A 22,591-nucleotide genomic window follows, 5' to 3' on the forward strand; every position below is an offset into this window, starting at 1 on the left:
GAACATATTACACTTTTGTCACTCATTAAACATTGCAGAACATTATACAGTGCAGAACACATTCTCTTATCGGATTTGTGTTCAATTTGGTTTACTACATGTGGTAAATGGAACAGTACATTGAGAGCAACATTCACCTAGCAGTCGACACCTGAACTGTTTTCCAACTGGTAAACTACAATTTTCCAATTTTCTCTTCTTAGCACCGTCTGTGTTCTCTTTTTGTGCTTTGTTTTATTGGGGGTTGGTAAACTGTTTTGTAATTTTCCACTTTGGACGGATTATTTGTTTATCATACATAGGGTACTGGCCTAAAGGAGAAGCATTCTAGACTTCTTAACCAATTGTAATCTCTTTCACAGCTTTCATCAGCACTAACTTTCTTCTCATCGAAGTCAATCAAAAACAAACCCGGATAGTGTTCTAATTTGCGACAATGCTACATATGACATTCCTTTTTTAAATACAGAACTTCCAACATTAACTAAAGCTGCATCTACACTTAAACCTTGTGATTTGTGGATGGTTACATCATATGCTCGAGAGAGTGGGAACTGGTGCTGTTGGAGATGCATATATATGACTTTTACAAGCAAAAACTGTAGAATTCATCGGCCAATCTTCACATTATCTATCTGATCAAATTTTATACAGGGGTGTGGAATTTCAGGAAAACTGTACTTGTCCAAGGGACAAAGTACTACAATAATCTTCTAGCCCTGTAAAGAAATCCACTTGTCCCACAAACTCTACAAATGTTATAATGACTAGCAAGGCCAGACTACTAGTCAACTGCAAAAGCAAAGTAAAAATGACCTCCTCTGCCTCTTTGCCCTTGTAAAATCTCTTTATATAAAGTATTAGCTTCCACACTCTTTTCTTGCTATAAGCAGTAAAAATATTTGCCTTTCCACGAACCTGCCATAGGGCCCATACCAATTCCAAATATTCATCATAGGGTCAATTATCCTTCTGTTCGATTTGCTCACAAGAGCTTCACTCCCTTACTGTTAATGTACACCACTCCCTTGCCACACACATATGTTCACACCAAATACATCAGAATGAATATTCCTCTCACCACCCATTCCATAACCTCCTCTCTACTCCCTCAACTCAGGCTCTGTACCCCTTGCACCTTTTGCTACAGGTACTCCTTCCCTCTCAGAAGATGTTTTATGCCCCCTCCAGTATCGCCATAGGCTTCATCCAAAACCCTCTCTTGTCAACTGCTGCTCCCTTGCCATCCACTCTCATCACAGACTGCTCAGCCTTTTTAAACCCCCTTTGGGATCCATACTCATCTAAGGTCTCTGAGCAACCTGTTTACCTTAACAAGGCCACTTTGCCTCCTGCCTTCCAGCAGCCCTGCCATCTGCCCTCACAGTAACCCTAGTAGTGAAGACATGTTGTAAAGAGCAGCACAGGTCGAGACATGTACATGTAGACACTTTATGTGACCAGTGCATTGATGGAAAACCAGTGATGGCAAAGCAAATGTATCTGTTCCAAATTTGTGCAGGAAGGGCAGTAGATGGGAGCGGCTAATTACACAAAGGAGCACAATGTCTGGCCATGGAGGAAGGAGTCAAAATTAAGCAGCTTGGACATTACAGGACTGAATGGATATTTCTATAGAGTAATACCCACCTCAATTAAGAAAATGACATGAGATTCACAGCTGGCACTCAAACAGACATGAGGGAACCATGCTAGATTGACATGGTCAGACCAGGCACTCAAGCTCTGTACTATTGAAAAAACTCACTAGGCAAAATTCAAGAGAGGCAGGCTGGCTAAGTATTAGGATAGGGACAGATGGAGAGGCCTGTAACAAGATCCAAGGAATAAATTGATGAACAACTGAGACAGCAGTGGTCTAGTATTAAGAAACGGCACACAGGTTCTGGAAAAAGCCTTGGTGAATTCAAGGGCAAAAACACCACAGGATGTTGTAGAGAAACGAGGCTGGCAAGAGAAATATAAAGTCACACAAACCATGGAGTCCAGGAAATAGAAGGTCAGATCATCTTAGGACAGAGGGGTGAGCAGGTGATGGGACAACAGTACAAAAATAAACCAGAGTTGTTTAGGCAGAATCAGCAAATTGGCTAAATGGCTCAGTGGGTTAAAATTAACTCCAGGGAACTGCTGTACTCTGCACACTAAAAGTTCAGATTCTGGCAATTAATGTTTCGCTTTCCCTCCATATAAGGATTGCAAATTGAGTACTATTATGTGAGCAATAATACGTTATCAATTATAGTGCTAAAAACAGAAGATTATTATGCACTGTAAATAAAACCAAATTATAGTAAGGGATGGATTGCAGAAGTAGAAGAATAGGTATATGAAAAGGCACAGTGGCACAATGGTACAAAATAAACTGGAAACTTTGTTGAAAGAGGAAGAGCTGTGTCAATATCAGCGGGGAGAAGCACCAGAAGACATAGGTCAGATAAGCACTCGGAAATCACTACAGGTGATTAGCAGCGATGTAAAAACAAACCCTAAATAAAATAATCTTAGCCAGAGGAAGAGCAAACAAGCGGTCCAAAGGACAAAGGGACAGATGAGCGCTTTTGTTTGTGGTTCAGTGATTAAAAGGTAGGGTATTGAAGTGGCACGGTCAAAAAAGCAAGATGGCTTGGTGAGCCAAGACTCGATGCTCATAACTTGTAGGGTCATGAGCAGTTCTGGAATTGGAAATATATATTGGGGAATCAAGGTGGGCAACAAAAAGGGGGGGAAGTCACACTGGCTGAGTCCTGAAAAGCAGTCTGAGAGTCAGCGTTGACATTTATTTTTTAAAGCCCCTGTCACAAAGAACTTGGCACCAAGGAGAATGTGACAGAAAATCTGTTCTGGCTTAATTTGTTGCAAGGTCTACATTTTAAAATATTTTATGGAGGTTAGAGCACCTGCTTCAGTGAGCCTTGTGTGCCTAGTAATTCTCAGAGAATAATAATAATAATAATGGTAAGAAAACTCTAGTGGTCAAAGCACTTGCTGGAGAGATCTGTGTTTTGTTTGGTCACAGTTTTGAGGCATAAAGTAGCCTAAAGGGTTAATATGTTTTCCTGCAGATGATAGATTGTTATGTCCTGTAGATAGGTATGTGGGTCACTGTTTTTGATACAGATCATTTTATTACTTGAAGTTCATAATTTGCATTCCTTCTAATATAGCACAATCAGCTATGAACCGGCATCAAAGACCTGCATGCAAACTGCAAGACACTGGTTTAGAACCTTGTTTTTTCCTCAATCCTTTATTATGAGGCTGCTAAAACGTTTTTTGGAGTATTATAAAAAGACCATCCCAGGCACTGTTACGTTTTAAATCCCAGCTTTGTGTTTCTCCCAGCTATACAATCTTAGCATATAATCTCTACCAGTAAAGATGTGACTACTACACCTTGAAACCCTCTTTGTTCTATGCACCAACTTGTACATTGATTTACACTACACACTTGTATGTACATCACACAATGCGTGTGTGATGTAAAGCACTCTGACATCCTACAGTGGGATGAGTAGTCCTATAAAAGTATTAAAATATTAAAAGAAATTAGCAATTGCTATTTAAATTGTTATTCCTGTAAATATTCATACATACTGATATAGCTGGCACTTTTTACAGTGCATGCATACCTGACATACAAGAATTGAGTAAAATCAAAAACCTGCATCCAAATTGTAGTTTTTCCTAAGCATGTGATAACAAGCTGTGTGCCTTTGTTACTCCATTACATTTCCCTCTAGGTGTTAGGCTCCAGATCAATCAATCAATCAAAGCATTTGTAAAGTGCCCTACTCACCCGTGAGGGTCTCAAGGCGCTGAGGGGGGTGGGGGGTGGATGGGAGCTTGGGGGATACCGTCCAACCAGGATTATACTCAAACAAAAAGAGGGCTGATAGCACTTTAAATGCTTTCTGTGTTTTAGGCCCAAGCTGGAAAAGAAAATGAAAACCCTTGGCAGAGAAGACTCCGCCATCCATCCTTATCAGGAAGTTGAATTGCTTCAGATTGAGTAGTGGAAAAGTTTGTTTTTAATAGTGCTTGAAAATAGCACAAGTGACGTACGAAGAACCAAAGCACTATAGTAGAAGCAAGTATTGGCTAATACAGGAGAACTCGGAAACGGCTAGGACACAGCACTGTAGAATGTGGTTGAGGTGCTAAAAATTCAGTGAGTAGTGGGAGGAAAAGATGGGACTGGGCACAAGCAACTGAAGGATACAAAGCAGGTCTTGGGACATCAGACAAGAGCCTCAGGCAGGCATTTATGATTGTGGTGTGACATTAACTGGAGGAGTTATTTAGAGGGAAGGATCTAAATACGGTAGCTAAGCAGTGGAGAGAGAGAGAGAGCAGGTCAGACTACTAGTGACTGGCCAGGGGAGCCTGACAGTCCAGTGGGAGACTGGGCTTGGGCTCAGGGTAAGAGTCATTCATAGTGAAACACAAAGTGTAATAGCTGATCGGTTAGGTTACTTGAGCAGGAATATAATACAGTGAAGTTAGGAAACTGGGGAAGACGGGGAGAAGAAGGAATGGGCAGCTTGGGGAAACATTGGGTGCACTTAATATCACCAGCGAGCTCCCAGTCAAGAAAGGAAGGAAAGGTACTCTTACAGTGCGACTTCCACTCAGAAATAAATGCCTTTGAGACAACATAGTAAAAGAAGCCTTGAGCATTTTGAAACATGTCCCATGTCCCACTCTGTTGTTTGCTGCCTGCCTCTCGGTTGACAAAGTGAGGTGGGGGTTGGTTCTCACACGTCTGATCTAGTTGTTTTTTGCTCTCATAGCAAGTGCTTCCTGTGAGCTCCCACCGTGCACTGAGCATGTCACTTAACACCTGGACACTGTTAATCTCTATCTGCCTGATTTAGAGTCCCCCATCCTCTCACACATCACTTTGTCTCTGCAGCTTTGAATGAGCCAATCTGGACGCTCTTGAAAACTGTTGGAGCCATAGATGCCAAAAGACCTGATTCAGACGGGAGACTTCCGGTTTTTGGAGTCAAAAGCAGATTTATTTTAGCTCTCTCGCCTGAAAATGCCTCTGCTTCAATGAAAGCATATTGGAAAATACAGCCCCCGATTTTTTTTCTTTTTAAATCACCCTCTTTAATTTGAAACTGTTGGCATGTATGATTGAAGCCATGTTGAGGATGTCACATATTAACAGACATTTTCACTGAATTGTGCATTGCTTACAATCGGCAGAAGAGTTCATGGGCCTCTTGCGCTCCTTATTATTTTCCCTTGTATGTTTTTGGCCTACATTGCGTGCCCCAGGAGTTCTGCTGGATTTATCCAACTATTCCACGCAAACAAGGGTCAATCTCACCTGCAGGGCTGTGATCTAACCAGTGACCCATCTGTCTTATCTTGCCACCTATTTACCACAAGCACTTTATTTTTGGTCTTCAGAGCCTACTACACAAATGAACAGATCTATTCCTCTGGACAGTCCCTTGGAAAGTGAACAGTTACAGGAGCCAAACCCAGGCCACAACAATGTGAATCTGTCAAAAACATATTTTTACTTTCAGTTGATTAAAGTAAATGTTTTTGCAGTCCAGAGTTTAAAAGAAAATCCATCTGCTCGTTTGAAAGTCTTTTTTTCGTTTCTGAGTTATTTAATGATGACAGGAAGCAGAATGACTGTTCTAATGTATACTTTTGTTCAGGTATTGCACAAGCATGTTGGCTAATTGAGTGATGTTTCGCTTGGGTGCGTGATCCTGCAGCCGATAAACTGATGACATGGTTTCTGCAGCTCTGCTGTGCTAAAGATTCTTGCAAGCTCTATTTTTTTAAATTAGCTCCAATCTCCGTAATCAAGTCTCCTGGTACACTGGTTTTCTGGGCATTTAGAAGTTCTGTCACAACATCTTGCGTGATTTTGTCCCGCTCTTGCATGCACTTTGTGGATGAAATCGGTTGTTTTTGGGTGGACTGGGTGGGAGGATAGGCTTCCCTGTGAAAAGTGGCATCACAGTTGTCTTCAAATGGCAGTATGACGTCTTTCTGCATAGTGAATAGAGGACTGTCCCAGTGGTTCCTTGAATAAGGGGCTTTGAAACGCTGTGCAAGTGCATCAGATATTTCCTGCAAGTACTGTTTTCCAGGCTCTCTGGTGTTATTCCACGGGATGCTGATTTCAGGCGCAATCAGGCAGTGAATCAAACTGTGAGGTTTCTGTGTATTTTTTTTTCTAAACAGCACAACTCGTATCTGTAACATTTTATGTAGTTAAGTAAGCCCAGGATCACTGCATCCTCCTTGTTCAGCTTCCTTTCAACTTTAGCTCGCAAGGCTCCTCTGACTCCTTTCTTTTTTTGAAAATCTGCATACACTGCATTCCTGTCCACTCCTACAGACTCGTCACCCATCACATGACCTTCCTTGACCCCGCTTGAGAAAGTCAATCCTGCAACTTCTGCACTAGCTTTGTTACCGTAATTACCTATGAATCGAACAACTCGTATATGTAACATTTTATGTACTTAAGTAAGACCAGGATCACTACATCCTCCTTGTTCAGCTTCCTTTCAACTTTATCTTGAAAGGCTCCTTGACTTCTTCCTTTTTTTGAAAATCTAAATACACTGCATTCCTGTCCACTCCTACAGGCTCGCACCCGTCACATGACCTTCCTTGACCCCGCTTGAGAAAGTCAATCCTGCAACTTCCGCACTAGCTTGGTTACCGTAATTACCTATGAAAAAGCGCATTTACGAAGATTTCAGATTCCTACCTAAAAATAGTGGATTGTGACTGTATTAAGTGCACAAGGGCAAAAGAGAATGTCTACTTGCCCGGAGGGCAAAGTAGGCAATAAAACTTCTTGTCCGCAACAAGAATCCTCATGTCCAGGGCGTCGGGCGATACAAATCCCCCACCCGTTTATAGCCAAATATTCTACCTCATCTCTATTTGGAAAATTAATAACTTTACCCATTGCACCATTTACTAAGTCTTTCTCAACATTAAAATTATGTCGCAAAATAATTTTACAATTTTTACAGGCATGGATACTGATTTCTCTAAAGAATCCAGTTTTAATTGCAGTTTATCTGTCAGCAGTATTGTGTCTCCCTGATGTTCCATTTTATCAATATCTGTAATTTCTAAAATCTCTTCTTTCTCCAGTTGGAGTAATTTTTCATTAAAGTTGGAGCACTCTTGAAGCATTGGCATTACACAAACTATAGATTTCTCTTCTTTAATGAAATTGAACATTAGTTCTGGTATTCTAATGTTAGATGGGAATAGACTCTTGGTAAGGTGTCCCTCTTTTGTGAGCACTCCTACTCGGTCTTTCAGTATATCTCCTTAATCCATTACAGATGCTTGGCACATGTTTTTCACTAATTCTTTGTATTCAAAGTTTAACCAAATATTCACATTGCCAATACTTCCCAGTGAATTTCTTGTTTCATTATGCAAACGTGTTTTAAAATCAAGATGTCCTTTTACAGGGGTGGGTCGGAGTAGGTCACCAAACACAACTGAGTGTATGAAGACAAGCAATAAGTTTGATGCCGTGCTCACTTCGTCAATGATTAGAAGCTTCAGTTTTTTCAATACTCTTGATACCTCATGGCAAGCATCAGCAGATTATTTCTGGTATTCCAATTTATTGTTATTTTTCAACAACTAGCATTAATAATTGAAGTAAAATAACTCCTTTAATGTTATGTACAGCTAATCTTGTTGGTTCTGTTGCTACACATGACACATTTGAATCTGTAACCTTCTGTAGAGAACCAGTGACAACTTTAATTAGACAGCTTTTCCCAGTGCCTGCTTGTCCACTGATGTGTAGTAACACTGGTGTATAGGCAGAACATTAAAATTGTTTCTTCTTGTGGAGAAACCCACACTCTATTTTATCTTTAATTTTGTTGTAAATTTCTCTTGGTTCATTGTTCAGTTTGGTCACTAACTGTCTCTAAACCACAGTTTTCTCTCTTGCTTTTTGCATTGCAATCTCCTCCTCATTCAAAGCTATAGCTGCTTCATTTTGAATTACTCCGTAGACCACGGTGAGTACTGCACCTACGACACCGGGGAGGGGGGAGGGAAAAAACAGTGACACACACATGCAACACCCCCACCCACTACAACACACACACTAACACATATTTATACATGATAGTTACACCCCCCAAACCCCCCCCAGAAGAATGCAAAGACAAAAGAAAATGAGTCTAACCATTGTAATATATTAAAATCAAGTAGGCAAAAAAAAAATATATATATATATATATATAAAATTCTTCAACAGATGGACTGATGGCCATCAGACGGCTGTACCGATCCCATCGGATATATCCCAAAAATTCAATACGCTCGTATTCAGTTCAAAGATTTATTTGCTTCCACAGGTAACACAGAGTCCTGAAATGCAGTGTGTATATATATATACACACACACACACCATAAATAAAATATACACCAAGCTTAGTAGTCCAGGTAGTGCTCCAATGAAGTCCGTGGAACACTGGGCCCACACGGTATGGGCGAGGCCCACACAAGATCCCCGACCATGACGGAGAGAACACTGCAGGGGCATGAGAGAAAGAAAACAAGCACCTCAGGGGGAGGGAAAGGGGGGGCACCTCAGCCGGTTGAGTGCACAACGCCAAATCCACGAGAGGGCCACATGCCCACTGTTCCATCCTGGGGAGTGCAAAGCCACAGTCTCTCAATTCTATACAGTGGGTGGGTTGCCCACTGTTCAATCCTGGGGAGTGCAAAGCCACTGTCTCTCAAGTCTCTCCAGTGGGTGGGTTGCCCACTGTTCCATCCTGGGGAGTGCAAAGCCACAGTCTCTCAAGTCTATACAGTGGGTGGGTTGCCCACTGTTCCATCCTGGGGAGTGCAGAGCCACAGTCTCCCAAGTGGATGAGAATCTCCACTAGTTCTGGAGGGGGCTCTGTGCTCAGAGTGCTTCATCCTGCTAAGGACAGAGGTAGTGGATGTATCCCTCCACTGGTTATGGAGGGGGCCTTGTGCCCAGAGTGCTTCATCCTGCTAGGGACAGAGGTAGTGGATGTATCTCTCCACTGGTTCTGGAGGGGGCTCTGTGCCCATAGTGCTTCATCCTGCTAAGGACAGAGGTAGTGGATGTATCTCTCCACTGGTTCTGGAGGGGGCCTTGTGCCCAGGGTGCTTCATCCTGCTCGTGATGGACTCAGTAGCGTCAGTGCCCTTGGCGCCCATGGGTCAGCGGTGGTGCCCTGTTCAGCGGTGCTTGGAGCGGCGGTGCCCTGTTCAGCGGTGCTTGAGGCGGCGGTGCCCTGTTCAGCGGTGCTTGAGGCGGCGGTGCCCTGTTCAGCGGTGCTTGAGGCGGCGGGCTCCTTTGCAGTGACTCAGCTGCTGTTGGTCCTCTCTGTCCCAGCGGGGCTTGTGCTGGCAGTCCTCCCTGTCCCAGCGGGGCTTGTGCTGGCGGTCCTCTCTAGCCCAGCGGGGCTTGTGCTGGCGGTCCTCTCTGATGGCGGTGGCCTCCTTGCCAGCGGGGATGATGGCTGTGGCCTTCTGGCCCGCGGGGATGATGGCTGTGGCCTTCTGGCCAGCGGGGATGATGGCTGTGGCCTCCTGGCCAGCGGGGATGATGGCTGTGGCCTCCTGGCCAGCGGGGATGATGGCTGTGGCCTCCTGGCCAGCGGGGATGATGGCTGTGGCCTCCTGGCCAGCGGGGATCATGGCTGTGGCCTCCGCCGTGCTGCTCTTCCCAGACTTTCCTGGTTTCGTGTGGCCCTTCCCCACCTTGGAAGGTGTCGCAGCTGACTCCACACTCCCACTGGGACACCTGGGAATGGCTTTGGTGGCTGGAGTCTTCCCCCTCTCCCGCCGGGCACTGGCCAACTTTTGATGCTTCACGGGTGGGGGACTGTCCGTGCTGTGGCTCTGTGCCACAGTGGCTGCCCTGGTGGCCGGTGCACTCCAGATTCCGGTGACTACAGGCACCACTGGTCCCGGAGATGTTGTGGCTGAGGTGCTAGTTCGGGACCTAGGAGACGGACGGGGTGGGGGAGGTGTGGGAAAGAGGTCAAGGTTGGACAGGAAAAGTTTTTGGGAGACACTGGGACGGGTAGCTGGAGGGGGTTTGGGAGTGGAGGAAGAGGTTGTGGTTGTATGAGGTGTTCGTTTGCTGACTTTGGGTGAAGGTGCATGGGCTGGAGGCTGTCGTGAGGTGGACGGCTGTTGGGTGGGTGTGTGCCTGCGTTTGTGTATCTTGGGAGGTGGCGTCACAGACACACTGGAAGAGGACACAGGGGACGTGTGAATGGTAGTGGGGGTGGTGACTGCACGTGAGAGGGGTGTGGTGGTGGGTGTGCTGGCGATGGCAGTAGTGGCTGTAGATGTAGTGCGTGCAGGTGTGAGTGTAGACGAGACTGGGAGGGAGGAGGGAGAAGAGGAGGAGGGGGACACAGTGGAGGCAGTGGATGTTGGTGTGCCTGCATGTGTCTGATGCTTGCGTGAGTGCCTGTGGGATGTGTGGTGCTTATGTTTGCCAGAGCTTCTCTTGTGTGTTGACGTGTGTGCATGCTGGTCTGTAGGTGTGCTTGTGATAGGCTGGGGTACAGGGGATTGGGTCTGGGTGGAGGAAGTTGGAGGGGGGAGGCTAGAGACAGGGACAGTGGCTGCCATCAGTGCTGAGGCCAGAGTATGAAAAGCTTGCTGAAGGGCCGCCTGACCAGAATAAAAGCCCTCCAGGAGTTCATTTGTTTGTTGCAACTGCCTTTCTACACCCTGGATGGCATTCAAAATGGTAGACTGCCCAACAGTGAGGGACCTGAGGAGGTCAATGGCCTCCTCACGGAGGGCAGCAGGGGTGACTGGGGCAGAGGCGGAGGTGCCTGGGGTGAAGGTGATGCCCACCCTCCCGGGTGAGCAGGCATGAGGCAAGGGCTGAGGGGCTGCTGGGAGGGCGTGCTGGTAGGGGGGGTGGCGGCTGTACCTGTAGATGGAGGGGGGCACAGATGTTGCCGCCACCACAAGGGAGCTCCCATCAGAGGACGAGTCTGTGTCGCTGGTCTCAGTTCATGTCCCCGCCGTGGAGCTCCCCTCGCCCTCTGTCCCACTGGTGAAGTCCGAGTCCGTAGTGTGGCCCTCCATGGCCATGTGGGATGCAGCCCCCTCGTGCTCCGGTGCCACTGCTCCTCCGCCTGATGATGCTAATGCACACAAGAACAGGGAGACCACAAAAAGGGGGACGACGACAGAAGAAACACATGTTGAGTGCATGCATTATTACTACAGTTGGCAGACACGACAGACACAGAAGCCCCCTGCACTACGCCACGCTCTTTGGCTCCACTGTTCAATCCCTGGGAAATGGCCTACTAGGCTATGGACGACATCTGCACACATGGATGACACAGGGGCATGACTAGGTGTACTTGGCACTCTACAGAGGTGGGGTGGGGTGCCACATGGCCTGCCTTACGGAGGGACCTTGCCTACGAAACTTGCCCTGGCCTAGGGAAACCCACAGCCCACCTCCCCCACCCAGACACCTCCACTGCGCGCAAAATCAGCAGGATGAGATTGTACTCACCCCCTTGTGGCTGCTGTGATGCCCTCAAGCGCCCATCCAAATCCGGGTACGCCACCGCCAGGATCCAGAACATCAGGGGGGTCATGGTGCGACGGGCACCCCTCCCACGTTGGGAGGCCATCCCCAGCTGAGCCTCCGCCGTCTTCTTGCTCCAGCTGCAAATGTCCTCCCATCTTTTCCGGCAGAGGGTGCTCAGTCTGTGGTAGACCTCCAGGGTCCGGACGTCCTTGGCGATGGCACGCCAAATATGTTTTTTCTGGTGGGCGCTGACCTACATGAATTGTACAGGGGGAAGAGAAACTTATGACCAACTGCACCGTCACAGTCATTGGCCCCCATCCCTGCCCTTGCCATGTGGCACATGCACTCACCGTTGTTTCCTGCACGCCGCAATCTCCCCCCCTTCTTACATCCACCCCACTCCACACAGGCATAGCCCATACAGCATGCTCCCAGTGTACTTATCTGTTTGTCTGGAGGACCGTAGAGTAGCGTGTACTGGGGGAGGACCCCACCCACGAGTTTCTCCAACACCTCCGATGTGAAGGTAGGGGCCCTTTCCCCAGACACTCGAGCCATTGTCTCTTCCTGACCGAGGTCACAGCAGCACTTGCAGTGCAGGTCCTCTCCTGTCGAAGATCAGGTATCGAGTGACTGAACAGATAGAAAATGGTGGTCACGTCCGCGGCGGTGCGCACCGTCACCGCACATAGTCATTGGCTCATGGGACCCATAGGGTCCAATTTTAACCAATGCAGCATTGTGTCGCGGTCTTCGAGCGCCTACCGCGACGGTGTACAACGCCAGTGCAGTTACCTCACATCCCATTGTCCCACTTTAGAGGTCAGGCAGTCGCCCTTTCAGGGGCCTCACATGGCTTAATTTTAACTGCGTCACACATACCTAGGCCTAGACTCAACACACATACAGGCCACTTTTTGGATTATGATTCGTGTTCTGTGTAAGCTGTGGGTACGTACCTCTGAGTTGGTTGACTCTGTGCTCGCTGTTGTCCTTCATAGGCACCGTCTGCTGGGACATGTGAGGAGATGGCGGCATCCTCCGGTGTACCGACCGTTGGTGGACCTGTCGACAATGGAGGAAAGACATGTGATCATCACCTGCAGGCTTGACCGTGCCACAATCCAGGAACTGTGTACCCAGCTGGAGCCAGACCTGAAGTCAGCTATCCGCCATCCCACAGGAATCCCCCCTCAAGTGCAGGTGCTGTCAGTGCTCCATTTCCTTGCAAGTGGGTCATTTCAAACAACTGTGGCCATTGCATCAGAGATGTCCCAGCCTATGTTTTCCAACGTGCTGTCCAGAGTGTTGTCTGCCCTGCTGAAACACATGCAGAGCTACATCGTTTTCCCTCAGGTGGAGGATTTGCCTACAGTGAAAGGTGATTTCTATGCCCTGGGACATATCCCCAACATCATAGGTGTCATTGATGGGACCCATGTGGCTTTGGTACCCCCCGCAGGAGTGAACAGGTGTACAGAAACCGGAAGTGTTACCATTCCATGAATGTACAGATGGTATGTTTGGCAGACCAGTACATCTCCCATGTTAATGCCAAGTTCCCTGGCTCAGTGCATGACGCCTACATCCTGCGGAATAGCAGCATCTCTTATGTGATGGGTCAACTCCAGAGGCACTGTGTGTGGCTATCAGGTGAGCACCTGGAAGCAAGAAAGTGGGAATGGTTGTCTGGGTCTGTGGATGTCCCTGAGTTAGTGTGTGTCTAACAGTTGTCCCTCGCCATTTGCAGGGGACTCTGGTTACCCCAACCTGTCATGGCTACTGACCCCAGTGAGGAATCCCAGGACAAGGGCAGAAGAACGCTACAATGAGGCCCATGGGTGAACACAGCGGATAATCGAGCAGACCTTCGGCCTACTGAAGGCCAGGTTCTCTTGCCTCCATATGACAGGTGGATCCCTATTCTACTCACCAAAGAAGGTGTGCCAGATCATCGTGGCATGCTGTATGCTTCACAACTTAGCTTTGCGACGACAGGTGCCTTTTCTGCTGGAGGATGGTCCAGATGGCGGTGTTGTTGCAGCTGTGGAGCCTGTGGACAGTGAAGACGAAGAAGCAGAAGAAGAAGACATGGACAACAGGGACTCAGTGATCCAGCAATATTTCCAGTGAAACACAGGTAAGAATACAAACCTGACTACTACATGTACTTTAACACTACTACCTCACTACTGTCTGTCGTTTTCATCGAGTGTATGGTCACTGAGTTGTCACTTTACCTTACGATTTCACGGATGTGGGTCACACAGTGTGACATCTGCTTTGATTCCTCATGGACTACAGCTGTGTGACATAGGTATGTTGACATTACAAATGAAAGAGCTATTTGACACTGTAATTGCTAATACACTATTCCGAAATCACAGACTGACTCCAGATTGTTTTGTGCTTTAAGGGTGTTTATTTTAGTGCTCAATATTGGAGGGGGTAGCAAAATGGTGAGGGGTGATGGTGGAGGAATGTCCATGGCAGAGTCCAGTCTATTAGTCTCACAGGTGCATTGCCCAAATGGGCATAGGAAGTGGAGCTGGGGCAGTTTAAGTATGGACAGGGTGACAAAGTGGGACAGAAGGATGACATTCAGGGTGGTCTCATTTCTTGGCGGGGGTCTTGGCATCGTTCTCGGTCTTTGTCCTTGATCTCAGGGACAGTTTGCGAGGTGGTTCTCCCTATGCAGGGTGTGGGGTGCTGGTGTGGTGGTCCTGTGGCGGTGCCTCCTGTCCACTAGCGCCGGTGGAGGTGGTGGGCAGTTCATCGTCCAGGCTAGTGTCAGGGGCCCCTTGTAGTGCCACAGTGTCCCTCCTGGTGTTGAGTACTTCCTTCAGCACCCCTACGATGGTGCCCTGGGTGGAATTGATGGCTCTGAGTTCCTCCCTGAAGCCCAAATACTGTTCCTCCTGCAGGCCTTGGGGACTCATGAAACTTGGCCAGTACCGTTGCCATTGTCTCCTGGGAGTGGTGGTAGGCTCCCATGATGTTGGAGAGGGCCTCGTGGAGAGTGGGTTCCCTTGGCCTGCCCTCCCCCTGTCGCACAGCAGCCCTCCCAGTTCCCCTGTGTTCCTGGGCCTCGGTCCCCTGGACCGTGTGCCCACTGCCACTGCCCCCAGGTCCCTGTTGTTGTTGGGGTGGTGGGTTATCCTGGGTTCCCTGTAGTGGTGGACACACTGCTGATTGACGTGTCCTGGGGACGGAGGTATGGGCCCGCTGGGTGGGTGCTGTGCTGGTGTTTCCAGTTGGGGGAAGCTCTGTAGTGGGCTGTGACTGTGTGATGGGAACCAACTGTCCCGAGGTCCCCGATAGGCCAGGCTGGTCATCTAGATCCAGTTGGAAAGAGGGACAGAGGTGCTGTCATCACTGTGGGCCTCTTCTGTTGGTGGTGTGGACATGTGTGGACCCTCCTGTCCGGTGACGTTGGGTAGGGGTCCTGCAGGGGTATAAAAGGATGTTTATTACATCTGTGTGTGCCATGGTGTGCAATGGGTGGGTGACCGTGTACCCCAGTGCTTGCGTTCCTGTGTGGGACCTTGTGTGATGGTTTAGGGGGGTGTATGGGTATGTGCAGTGGACATGCTTTAGTGATGGGTGCCCATGCTTTGTTGTTGCATGCAGGGCTTGGTGTTAGGATGTGTGGTTTGTGATGTTGGGACATTTATGAGGAGTTGGAGTGATAGGGGTGAGGGTGAGGGTGGGGGCATGTGATGGCATGCAGGTAGGGTGGGGGATGTAATAGTTAAGATTGGACTTACCAGAGTCCATTCCTCCACCTACTCCTGCGAGGACCTCAGGATGCAGAATCGCCAAGACCTGCTCCTCCCATGTTGTTCGTTGTGGGGGAGGAGGTGGGGGTCCGCCTCCAGTCCGCTGAACCGCAAGATGGTGTCTTGAGACCACGGAACGCACTTTCCCCCGTAGGTCGTTCCACCTCTTCCTGATGTCATCCCGATTTCTTGGGTGCTGTTCCACTGCGTTGACCCTGTCCACTATTCTTCGCCATAGCTCCATCTTCCTTGCAATGGAGGTGTGCTGCACCTGTGATCCGAATAGCTGTGGCTCTACCCGGACGATTTCCTCCACCTTGACCCTGAGCAGCTCCTCCGAGAACCTTGGGTGTCTTTGCCGTGCCATGGGGTAGTGTGGGGTGGGGTGTGTGGTGATAAGTGTGCTGATATGTAGTGGGGTATTGTGTGAAGTGCGTGGAAGTTATGTGGGTGATGGTGTTGTGTGCCTGTGGATGCTAGTATTGTTGATGGTGGTGTCTCTCTCTGTGCTTCTTTCTCAATTGTGGTTGTAGGGGTTTGTGGGTGATGTAGTTGTGTGTTTTATATTGTATTGGGTGTGTGGGAGTGGTGTGTGTAAGTCTATCAGGTGTGTGTATTTCGAATTGTCCAATGTGGCTGTGTTTTGTAAGTGTGTGTGTATATTGAGCACGGCGGTGTGTACCGCCAATGGAATACCGCGGTTGAAAGACCGCCGCGTGGATTCGTGGGTCGTGATAGTGTTGGCATATTTCTGTTGGCGTGACGGTGGAGGTTTTGTTTTCGCCAGTTTATCACTGACCTTTGGTGAGGCGGACTTGTGTGGGTGTCTGAATATTGGCGGATTCCGTGCTGTGGGTCATAATAGCTGTGGCGGAATTCCACGGCCGCGGCGGTGTGTTGGCGGTCTTCTGCATGGTAGTAAGTGGCTTTTACTGCCAATATTGTAATGACCGCCATAGTGTCAAAGGAAATCAGATACGGCAGACCATGGTTTGAACAGTTGCAAAAGTGCCAAGAAGAAAAAAAGCTTCCTTCTCTCTGGAGTTTGGCAGCTAGGCTTTCTGTGGTTAATTGAACGAACGAAAACTCTATGAAATGATTTTAAGTAATCACGCAATAAACAAGCATTTTAAAAAAGATGGTATAATATTATAAGCAACCAATAATACATTCCCACATAAAAAAATCATATCTACCTATATATATATATATATATATATATATATATATATATCTACCTATATATATATATATATATATATATATATATATCTACCTATATATATATATATATATATATATATCTACCTATATATATATATATATATATATATATATATATATATATATATATGTAGAGAACACACAAAAAAATCTGCCAAATACATACTGAGAACATGCGAGCAGAGGTACATTCGCTCATCATAAATCATTGTTTACCGATGTATAAAGAATTTAAAATATCCACCCTCATTACAATAAATTACCTATCTCCTTTAAGGTGTATTTAGCAGTCCCATCACCGTGAGATGATAAACAAACTGCGTTATCAAGCACTATCATAGAAAGCCTAGCATTGATGGAAAGGTAAAAGTGCCAGTGCATTAGCAGTACATTCCATCATTTAATTCATCCACCAGGAAATCCTATCACCATGAGATGATAGACAAAGTGCATTATCAACCCTCTTCATAGAAAACCTGGAATCAATGAGGAAGTGAAAGTACCAGTGCATACCCACTACATTCCATCATTCAAATCATCCACCAGGGATAGGAAAATGGAGTGTCTAAAACAATAATACATTCCCACATAAAAAAAGCATATCTACCTATATATATATATATATATATATATATATATATATATATATATATATATATATATATATAGAACACACACACAAAAATCTGCCAAATACATACTGAGAACATGCGAGCAGAGGTACATTCGCTCATCATAAATCATTGTTTACCGATGTATAAAGAACTTAAAATATCCACCCTCATTACAATAAAATTACCTATCTCCTTTAAGGTGTATTTAGCAGTCCCATCACCGTGAGATGATAAACTGCGTTATCAAGCACTATCATAGAAAGCCTAGCATTGATGGAAAGGTAAAAGTGCCAGTGCATTAGCAGTACATTCCATCATTTCATTCATCCACCAGGAAATCCTATCACCATGAGATGAAAGACAAAGTGCATTATAAACCCTCTTCATAGAAAACCTGGAATCAATGAGGAAGTGAAAGTACCAGTGCATACCCACTACATTCCATCATTCAAATCATCCACCAGGGATAGGAAAATGGAGTGTGTAAGTAATGCATACTATCTTTCAAATCATTTCCCTAAGATAAGGAGTTACCATAGACTCTATCAGGCACTATCTTGGTGCAGCATTGACATAAGAGTCTAAAACAGATAAAAAAGTAAAAGTGCATAGAAAGTACATACCATCAATAAAAATCAACCTCCTTAAATTGTCAAATGAAGTTTATGAGTATTACATACTATTCTTCAATTCATCCTTGAAGCTTAGAGTACCCACACATGTCTCCCTCTCTATAGGAGCCAAGTAGTGATGTAAGCATTAAAATTCATACATAATAAATGCCATAATTTGAAATCACCCTCCTGAGATATGTGAGCAGAGTGCGTAATTCATACATACCATCTTTCCAATTATCCTATGAGAAAGGCACATGGTATATTACGGCAGGGATTAAAAGTAATCTTACAAACAAAGATAGTAATTGGTAGTAATATTTAGAGCATACGCTCATTGCAGATCATCTACTTGACCAGTATTAATATGTATTGCTTATATACAAATGTTAAAATACAGTTAACAATACTGTCCTAGAAAGAATAGGCAATTAGAGTGGAAGGAGCAGCCATTTTAGTAATGAAGTTCCTTTTCGAGCAAAGATGCCCCTGCTGATTGCTAACTTTTGCTAATCACGTGTATCCTGTAGGGCCCCGTCGGCTTTGGCGAAAAATTTCCCAAAGCAGGCCTGCTACATTGGGGGAAGCGCTGTAAGCTTGTACTTTAGGGCCTCCTTACATGTTATCAGGCCATGTTTAAAAAATAGAGGCTTTATTATAGGTGTCTTTCTGTGGCCAGGCCTGGGTATCAACATACAAGGGCGATAACTGTTTCAGTATGATATTTACACAAAGTACATTGTTGTTGATAGCCATTTGGAGACTTCAAATGGTGTTTATACTCCCAGGCAGGGAGAGTTAGAAGCAACATCCGTAAAATACTCTGAAAGGCACGAGCACCCAATGCTTCTTCACAGTCCTTTTAAGCAGGGCCATCGTTGTTAGAGGGTCTAGCGCATAGGAAGGAGCCATGTTCAAGAGTGCCTCGCCGCTCCTCAGATAAGTAGCGTAATTACTGGAACTGTCCTTAAAAATTGCTTTCAAAGACCCTTAGTGCATCTCACCAAAAAAACATCAGATCCAAGGACTGCAAATCTTCTTTCTAGTATGTTTCCAGTCACATTAGTTCTATACATATACTGCTGAGGTACTTCATGGAGACACATGTTTTGAAGATGGGGGCTCCTTCTTGGGTAGTATGTATCCAGCATGTTAATCTTTAGAATGTCTGTACTGCTGACAAAAAGCTGTTCACTCTTCCTTCTGAGATCACAGGCCGTGGGAATCCAAAATGACATTTTGTGTAAAATGTTGCTTTTGATCTAGGTTTGCGAAGACCATATTTACCACACCTATGATTTTGAAATCGTAAAACATCTGCTAACTCTTGCTAAATCTTTTTGCTCTTGGTAGGGACACCATTTACTTGAATTACAGGTCCTTCTTCCAAATCACTCTGCACCCCTGCAGTTTCAACAGTCTGCTTGAAATCTAATGGCAAGTATACCACTCTACCTTTAAGACTTCTCCGGAGCTCAGTTGGAGGTAATTTTCCTGTCTTTCGCTCCATACTGATGATAGCTTGAAATGGATATATGCATTGTTTAAGTATAGATTCATAAACACTCAAATCTTTAATGTCCTATGGAATTAAAACCAGTTCTAATTAGTTATGTGTTGCTCTAGCTGTCATTGTATTGTCCTCTTACTTATTATAACAATACTTGCATATAGTTTGTCGTGTGAAGCAATCAAAGTGTTCCTCTATAAATAAATACACTTAGCTCTACTGTCTTCTTCAGTTTTTGAATGCACAATAACACAAAGAGTGTGACTTTTGTGAGAGTGAGTGTGTCAACACCATAAACAAACACAGTCTGGTTTCTCTGAACAGACTGTTTTAAACATTCTAATCTCTTCATGAAAGTTAGAATAGTAATACCTGTCTCTTGTTCTGCTACAACTGAAGATACCAAGTCTTTATTTTCCCTACACTCCTCTTCAGGTCCAAAGAAACCTAACTGTACATCATCATAAACCCCTTTTCTACCTCTGCTACTGTACCATGAAAAAAGAGCTCTATTTATTTTTTCTAAACAGAGCGTCTTGACATGGTAAAGCCTCCTAACTAAAGTTTGCATTTGAGAATGGTGTACAGCTAACATTCTAAAATTATGAAAGGTGCTTTGGCACACTTTCTTTGATAGACATGCTAGTGAATGTCCCAGTAGATTTGTATATTTGCTTACTTTGCATGGATCTAATCCTTGCAAAATTGAAATTTTCTACTTTAGACTTTTGTATGGAAAGATATGTAGACATTTTCTCTATATGTCAATTGATTGCTGCCGAACACAACAAATAATGCTTCAGTTCCACTTATACACAAGGGCCTGTCTATTCTTCCCTGTACCTCTTCAGCTATGACTTTCTCTACATTTCTAGCTACCACTACCACTTTTTCAATGGGAGAACCATCTTTCATCTCATAATATCATCCAGATTCATCAATCGCATGCACTAATGTGTTCTCTTGCAAGTAGCTGTCTTCATTAAAGAAAGACTCAATATTAGAAGTATTTCTCCATTCACCAATGAACACTTTGCAAAAGTTAGTTCTATTAACTAATCTTTTCTTTTGCCCTTTTCTCTTCATACACAACACTATTTGATCTTGTGTTTTCATTCTGTTTAGTAGTAAAGGCCTTATTGATTACACCCTCAACACATTCCTTTTATGCGACTGTTTCTCTCCTTCTTTTATACTTCTTCATGTATCTCATTTGATTCTGAATTACTCTGCTAAGGAACATTCTTACTTTGATTTCCTTAAACTGACACTGTCTTCTGGCTAAACTCTGCCCTTCATTGTAGGATTTTATTTACTTCTTATATCTCATACTTTTACTCCTTTCTTAGTTTATCTCACACATGGTTGTTATTCACTTCATCTTGCGGTCTTTCACGTTGACCACATACTATTTTAAGAAATATCTTTGTTCTCTTACCAGAAGCTCTTTTCTCCTTTAGTACTTTTTCTGCATTTTGCCACTTTTGTTTCTCAATTGTGAGGAGATACTATTGTTCTCTCTGCTTCCTTCTTTGCTCACTTTTTGACGATAATTTAAGTCTGTATTGTTCAGAAGGTTGAATCTGAAAAATAACAAAAAGGGTAGATTTATGTTTTAATTAGATAGTTTCACATTAAATATTTTAACTACTTAACTAGCAATATAAACAGTTGTCTTCTTATAATATTGGTAACATTATTGCATTAGTTTTCAAGTTTATATTTCTGTGTTTTTCTGTGTTGCTATATGCAATACTCTGTCACTACTATACTACTATATTTATGAGTGATTTGGAAACATATATGTTACTCCCTTTATGAGTGGTACACTCTATGTAGTGCTTGCCTTAGGAGTCTGTAAGCGCAGGAGTGCATTTCTAAAGCTAAAAGAACATCTCACAACTCACTGAAGTACAAAGCACCACGCTTGATGGTATACCTCCAGCATATCTCAGAGGTGAGATATTTTTACTAAAACGTGGCTTTAAGACTTGACAAAGGGGTTTTGGAGACCAACTTGAGTTGGCAGTGAGAGTATAAACACAGGCTCTGCATTAGATGGCCTCACCCATGATTAAAGCAGAATGTAACATACCACCTATAGAAGTGCCAAGAGATGTTTCAGTAAATGGGTCAATATGTAACTCTCTGTTTTCGTACCCTATGGCTTTCTAAATTGGTATGTACGTAGCTGAACAAATACCTCAGTGCCTATGCTAGGGACTACATGAGTATGCAGCTGTGTCTCCAATTGCATTTGATATTGCTGCATACACAAGTACTTTCAGAGTATGTGAACAAATGTAGAAGTCTCTGTGTCACTTTGTAACTGGGTGAGACAGAGGATCTATGCTTTGGAAACCTGTATGTTAGTTGTTTTATGAGTGGTATACTCTATTTAGTGCTTGGCCTAGGGGGTCTGCAAGTGCATGAGTAAGTTTCTAAAATTGAAAATGACATCTCTCAATCACTTAAGTACAAAGCACCATGCTTGACTGCAAACCTACAGCACTATCTCAGAAGTGACTTATTTGTACTAAAACGTGGGTTTAAGAATTGACAAATGGGTTTTAGAGACCAACTTGAGAGGGCAATGAGAGTGCACACACTGCACTAGTAGGACTCTCCCATGATTAGAGCACTATTTGTCTACATACGTAACAACATTACATCATTATGTGCTTATACTTCTCAATGAATGTAGGAGAGCACCTACAGAAGTACTATGAGATGTTACAGTAAATGTGCCTGTATAAGTAACTCTCTGTTTTAGTACCTCTATGGCTTTTTAAATGGGTATGTAAGTGGCTGAACAAAAAGCTTAGTGCCTATGTTAGGGAACAGAGGAGTACGTGGGTGTGTCTGAACTGCCTTTGATAATGCTGCATACATAAGTAGTTTCTGAGTATGTGCCTGAATTTATAGTTTCTCTGGTAGCTATCTCAATGGGTGTGATGGAGGCTCTATGCTCTTGTGAATATGTATGTCACTTGCTTTATGGATAGTGTATTGTAAGTAGTACTTAGTGTAGGGACCTGCAAGTACATGAGTTACTTATTCATTTAGGTACTACACTCTATATAGTACTTTGCATAGGGGCCTGCAAGTGCATTAGTAATTTCATCTAAAAAACAAATCTCTCCTTTTAAATACAAAGCACCATAGTTTATGGCATACCAAAAGCATATTTCAGAAATGAGTAATGGTTACTAAAACATGGGTCTACAGCTAACAACACCTTGTAC

The 22,591-nt window shown here is 44.7% G+C and overlaps 1 protein-coding gene and 1 pseudogene across 1 annotated transcript in view; both read right to left on the minus strand.

Moving 5' to 3' along the window:
- The window catches only part of AIFM2 (AIF family member 2), a 409,481-nt gene that overhangs the window by 328,480 nt on the left and 58,410 nt on the right, over nucleotides 1-22,591 (minus strand). The window contains exon 2 of the mRNA XM_069240557.1: nucleotides 20,785-20,929. The gene's annotated coding sequence lies outside the window, so the exon portion shown is untranslated. The remainder of the gene's footprint in view (nucleotides 1-20,784; nucleotides 20,930-22,591) is intronic.
- Nucleotides 5,682-6,512, minus strand: LOC138301756 (protein KTI12 homolog; annotated as a pseudogene).

Source organism: Pleurodeles waltl, chromosome 6 (assembly GCF_031143425.1).
Source record: "Pleurodeles waltl isolate 20211129_DDA chromosome 6, aPleWal1.hap1.20221129, whole genome shotgun sequence".
In the NCBI taxonomy this organism is placed as follows: Eukaryota; Metazoa; Chordata; class Amphibia; order Caudata; family Salamandridae; genus Pleurodeles; species Pleurodeles waltl.